This window comes from Dipodomys ordii, unplaced genomic scaffold (assembly GCF_000151885.1).
Source record: "Dipodomys ordii isolate 6190 unplaced genomic scaffold, Dord_2.0 Scaffold158, whole genome shotgun sequence".
Classification (NCBI taxonomy): Eukaryota; Metazoa; Chordata; class Mammalia; order Rodentia; family Heteromyidae; genus Dipodomys; species Dipodomys ordii.
Genome location: NW_012267374.1, coordinates 1,998,906 through 2,005,644, shown reverse-complemented (window position 1 = coordinate 2,005,644; position 6,739 = coordinate 1,998,906).

Genomic DNA, 6,739 nt, shown 5'->3' with positions numbered 1-6,739 from the left:
TTAATTCCTAGGTATTTTATTTTTTGTGGGGCTATTACAAATGGAGTTGCTTTCCTAATTTCAGCCACACTTTTCTCATTGTTGGCATACAGAAAAGCTATTGGACACTGAATTATTAATGGCTGTGGTTTCCTTCTATTTTTCTTTTGTCCTCTTAATTCTTCCCCAGTAGACCTAAGGATTAACTAAGCCACCATGGTCACATGGATAAAACCATCGTAGTAGAACTAGGGGACCAAGACAGCAACTTCCTGTTTTTGTTTGCCCTCTTGCCTTATAAGTTCAGAATTTTATATACAAAAACAAAGTTGAGGGACTGGGAATGTAGCTTAGTGGTAGAGCATTTGCCTAGCATGAATGAAACCCTGGGTTTGATTCCTCAGTACCACATAAACAAAAAAAATCTCAAACTGGCACTGGCTCAAGTGGTAGAGTGCTATCTTTGAGCAAAAGAAGCTCAGGGACAGTGCCCAGACCCTGAGTTCAAGCCCCAGGACTGGCAAAAAAAAAAGACAAAACTGAAAGATTGGGAAGAAAATTCGTTACAATGGGTTCAACATTCCCCTCCCATCTCTCTATATTCTTTGTTTTATCTTTTTGCTGGACTTGGAACTTAAACTCAGGGCCTGGGTGCTGTCTCTGAGCTCCTTTTGCTCAAGGGTAATATGCTACAACTTGAGCCACAACACCATTTCCAGCTTTTTCTGAGTAGTTTATTGGAGATAAGTGTCTCAAAGACTTTTTTGCCTTGGCTGGCTTCAAACCTTGATCCTCAGATCTCAGTCTCCTGAGTAGTTAGGATTATGGTTGTGAGCCACAGCACCCAGCTCCATCTCCCTTCATTCTGTTAAAGAAAAATTATTCCCTTGTCTGGCACTAGTAGCTCACATTTGTAATCCTAGCTACTCAGGAGTCTGAGATCTGAGAATTATAGTTAACAGCCAGCCTAGACAGAAAAGTTCATGAGACTTTTCTTATCTCTAATTAAACATCAAAAAGCTCAAAGCAGAGCTGTGGCTCAAATGATAGAGCACTAGCCTTGAGCACAAGAGCTAAGGGACAGCACATAGATCCTGAGTTCAAGTGCCAGCACCACAACACACAAAAAAGCTATTCCCCAGAAAAACTCGTCCCACCATTGCAATTATTCAATCATGCTTATTAATGAGTGGTAAAGAAATGTTTATTCAGGATCAGAATCATCAGGATCCATATAACAAATACTGAAATGGGATTCTGCAGTGGAGGAAAGAGTTTGGACTCAATTTCAAATATAGGGTAACCAAATGGTAATTTATAGGCACAAAGAAGGGTATGTGTAGATAATGGATGGAAAAATACTAAGAGGAAATATCAGGTATAGAAGGATTCTAGAAAAATAGACATACCATGACTTTTGCTAGAGACAGGCCAGGGGGATTAGACATCCCCCGGAAGGTGGTAAGGTATTACAAACTTTATCAGAGAAGGGAGATTGCTCAGATATCATATAGGGGGGAATTCTGGCTTAGCAGGTTTTTTTTTTTTTACAAAACTATACTTCACAAGGAAATCCATAGATGGGTTGTCAGGAGCCTGCCTACATACAGTTTCGTCTCCAGAGAGCAAAGCAAGCAAACAAACAAATATCTCTTCCTGTGTGCTGGAAGAGGAGGAAGAGAATACTGGAAAGAAAACAAGATATCAATCTTAGTGATTGGTCCCCAGAAAAGAACTCTGAACTTCTCTAAATGAAAATGTGGGTTGGTAGGGTAATGATGTTGGTAGATTCTAGATAAATTTTGGCATCCAACTATGGTTGGGTGTGATGTCCTACTTCTTATTAGTTGCCCTATGGAACAGATGAAATGATGTAGCCTTGTTTCATTTTAATGGTTCTGGGATTGAAAGCAGGATCTCAAGCATGCTAAGCATGCATTAATAGCACTTTACAGAGTTTGGGATTAAAAAAAAGTGCTTTGGGTAGCATGAACAATTAAAGGGACATCCAAGAATCAGTTCAATTGCATACAATACAACTCACTCTCTCAACTTCTTGTTTTACAGACTATACATAACTGATACATAGTTAATAAACTAGAGCTATTTATAAAGAATATTTCTGAATCAAATATTTATGGAATGGTATATAAAGCAAGTTTAGAGAACTATAGGAGTTATTGCATAGCTGTATAATCAGTCTGTTCTGTTTTATTTTGTTTTGCAATGATGGAGATCAAACTCAGATCTTTGTGCATGTTAGGTAAGGACTCTACCTGAGCTCCATCCACATCCTGCCATCAGTGTATTAAGAGTCATAGAGCTGGCTGGGTGCCAATGGCTCAGGCCTGTAATCCTCGCTACTCAGGAGGCTGGTATTTGAGGATTGCAGTTCAAAGCCAGCCGGGGCAGGAAACTGCGTTATTTCCAATGAACCACTCAGAAAACTGGAAATGGCACTGTGGCTCAAGTGGTAGAGTGCTAGCTTTCAGCCGAAGAGCTGAGGGACATCACCCAGGCCCAGAGTTCAAGCCCCACAACCAGAAAAAAAAGAGTCATAGAGCTGGATACTAGGAGCTCACATCAGTAACCCTAACTATCAGGAGGCTGAAATAATAAGGATCACAATTTGAAGCCAACCTGGGCATACAGATGTGACTCCTTCTCAACCAATAGATGGGCATTGAAGTCCTCACTTGTTCTCATAATTATGACAGAAAGCCTCAAATAGGTGGATCAAAGTCCAGGCAAAGGCCTGCGTTAAAAGTGAGACCCCCCCTCTCAAAATAAGTGCAAAAAGGGCTGGAAGCAGGGTTCAGTGGTAGAATGTCTGCCCTGCATCAAGCATGAGATCCTGAGTTCAAACCAGTACTACAAAAAAAAGTCATAAAAGGAAAAATTTAGACCAGAATGAAGTAAGAAGATTAATGGTTGGAAGATAAACACACACTTGGTCATTAGTACAAATGAACCCCAAACCTCCACAAAAATCAGCCAAGGAAATAATAGGTCTTTGAAAGAATAACCTTTTAGTTCTGGGATCCCCTCTAGGTCAAGCTCAATCTTGCAAATATAAAAGTGTAGAAGCAGAAAGGCTGGGAAGGTGGCTCAGTGGTAGAGTGCTTGCCTTGCATGCATGAGGCCCTGGCTTCAATTCCTCAGCACCACATAAGCAGAAAAAGCTGGAAGTGGTGCTGTGGCTCAAGTGGTAGAACACTAGCCTTGAGCTGAAGAGCTGAGGGACAGCATCCAAGCCCAGAGTTCAGGCCCACAACCAACAACAACCAAAAACAAGTGTAGAAGTAGAAAGTTAAATATGACAAATTGCAATTCCTTTTCTTTTTAACTGGTTATAGGCAAGGAGTGTTTCTTGTTAAGGCCTCTTTGTGAGTATGGAATGACTCCAGAAGGCCAAAGATCTGGGGAGAGTTACACTCCTAGGTTCTGCTTTTTTCATTCATCTACAGATAGCTTTAAAAAAAACCCACTCTAAGGGCTTGGAATGTGGCTTAGTCTTAGAGTGCTTGCCTAGCATGCATGAAACCCTGGGTCCGAACCCTCAGCATCACGTACACAGAAATAGCTGTGGTTCAAGTGGTAGAGTGCTAGCTGTGAGCTCAGAGAGGCTCAGGGACAGTGCCCAGGCTCTGAGTTCAAGCCTTAGGACTGACAAAAACAAAAACAAAACAAAAAAAACCCACTCTGAAATATAAATTTCCCTGTGAGAATCAACCATCAGGCTTGTGCTCTACCACTTGAGCCACAGCTCCACTTGTGGGTTATTTGGTGGTTAATTGGAGATAAAAATCTCACAGATATTCCTTCCCAGACTAGCTGTGAACCAGGATCATTGTATTTCAGCCTCCTGAGTAGCTAGGATCACAGGTGTGAACCACCTGGCCCTGGCTTGTTTTGCTTTGTAGTGCTGGAGATAGAACCCAGAGCTGTAACATTGAGCTGAACCCCCAGCTTGTTAAGGACAAACCCCCACAAATTAGAGGAATTTCCCAAATGCCATGCCAAGACGTCACTGTATGAGTGCGGAGAGGAAGGGTAGACAAACACAGTTATAATCGTCAATGTACATAGGTGGCAATGGAACATTGAGGGCATGATGGAAAGGATGACATTGATCAAGATGTGTTGTACTCATAAACAGACGTGTTGAGTTGAAAATACAAAGCTCCAGTGCTGGATAAGGAATGTACTCATTACCTCGCTCATGTAACTGTAACCCCTCTATACAGTATTTTCACAATAAAAAACATTAAAAAAGAAAATGCAAATCTCTGTGTGTGTATGCGTGTGCACGCGCACATGCACGTGTGCACATAAGCATATGCAGGTACAAATATATGCAGGTCACCATGAAGTCTCTTCACCTTTACCTCTTGGCTAAGACTCTTGATTCATCACACCTTCTAAGTGCCTTGCAAAACTCAGCTTCTGAAGCATAACTATTTTGCTTGTTACTAAGTAATTTTGTTATAAAGACTGCTGTTAGGAGAATACCTAATATGATGGGGTTTGGAGACAGAACTTTCAGGAAGTAATTAGGTGTCAATGAGGTTATGAATAGGGCTTGCATGATGTAATTAGAAGAGATGCCAGAATGTGACCTCTCTCTCTCTCTCTCACTGTCTCACAGCCTCTCATTGTCTAACTGCCTCTCTTTGCCAGGACAGTATAATGTTGGCACCTTGACCTTGGACCTCCAGCCTCTAGAACATTTCTGTTGTCTCAGCCTGTGATAGTCTGAGCTGACAGAGACAAACAAGTTGCACTTGTCAGCATGAAGATGTTTTCTGAATGTCAAGTGGTTATTGACCTGTAGTGTACTAGAATGCTTTATGACTACCCTAAGCTACTACTTCTAACCCCTTAGATATTCTCATGTTAGTACTAAAGCTGGGTATAGTCACAAAGAGACACTCATCATTATTGTTTATGAAGATATGGCTTAGAAAAGACCTGGGGCTATTGATGGTCAGGTTTTACAACACTGAGGTGGAGCTACTCTTTTTCATATGGCTCTCACTGGGAGAGCTTGTATAAATCTTGCTTTTCTTCTCTCTGCAAATGCTCGCTCAACTCACAAGGCCAAACTCAAAAGTCCCTTCCCTGTGAGGCCTTTCCTGTGTGTCCTCTGTTGTTACAGTTTGGACCTTGAGGGTCTCCTGAAGGCCCATGTTTTATAGGATGGCCCCAGGAGATGGTTCTGTCCAGAGATGGTGAAACGTAGGCAGGGACCAAGAGAAGGAATGAACAGTGTGGGAGGGCTCTGGAAGGGGATATGGGGACTTTGTCTACTTCTCTCTCTGTTTCCTGGCTGCTATGAGGTATAAAACTGTATTAATTTACAATATGATCCCCATCGTGATTTTCTGATTCCTGGCCTAAAGTGACAGGACCAACCCACCATAGAGAGAAACCTCTGAAACCATGGACCCACATGAATCTTTCCTCCTTGGGTTCATTATTAAGACAAGTCAAACTAAAAATAATAAATAAATGAATAAATAAATAAAAACAAGCATCACATGTTTTCACTTATGTGGAACCTAGGTCTGAAATGATAGTGATGGCTGAAGATGATAATGAAATCTGAATATAAAACAAGGATTACCTGGTGGTATCGGGGAGGGGAAGAGGAGAAGGTACTTGGGGGGTGAAAAGGATAGAAATGCAGACATACATCTATGATTATAATTACATTACATATATATATATATATAATATGTGTATTTAAATTCTTATTCAAAGCACACTGTACTCATCTATAAAAATCTCACAATGCAGCTGGCCACCTCTGGCTCATGCCTGTAATCTTAGCTATTCAGGAGGCTGAGATCTGAGGATCGCTGTTCAAAGCCAGCCGGAGCAGGAAAGTCTGTGAGACTCTTATCTCCAATAAACCACCAGAAAATTGGAAGTGGCACTGTGGCTCAAGTGCTAGCCTTGAGCTGAAGAGGTGACAGATAGTGCCCAAGCCCAGATTTCAAGCCCCACAACCGACAAAAACAAACAAACAAACAAACAAGACTCACAGTGCAACTCCCTTGTTATTAATATAACACATCTTTTTTTTTTTTGGTCATGGGGCTTGAACACAGTTTTTCTTGCCCAGGCTGGCTTTGAACCATGATCCTCAGATCTCAGCCCCCAGTAGCTAGGATTATAGGTGTGAACCACCAGCACCCGGTTACATCTTTTAACATTAATGAAAATAAAAAGAATCTTTCCTTTTTTTAGTTAATTTTTTCCTCAGGTATATTTCCCATAACAATGAAAAGCTAACACACATCCTTTATTCTCCTCCTTCTCTATCACCTTCCTCTTTTGGACAATTAATTACTCCATGTGTGTACTCACATAGTACTTTAACCATCTTTCTATTAGGGTCATTAACATATGTGTTTTGCTTGGAGAACAACATTTGGTGAATTCTTCGAGAACATGACATGCATGCTTTGAAGCATGTGACACAAAGAATATATAATAGTCTTGATCCCAAAGGACCTAATGATCCAATAGGAGAGAAGCAGTAAATCCTAGCTGTGTGGTCCAGCCTATGGTTGGGGCATGGGTAATACTTGAAGAACACATGAGCTACTTCACCCAGCAGTAGGTGAGCTAGATGTAATTTCTTTTTTTTTACATATTTTATTTATTTATTTTTTGTGAACATACTGTACAGAGGGGTTACAATTACATGGGCAAGATAATGAGTACATTTCTTATCAAGCATTGCAGCCTCCTC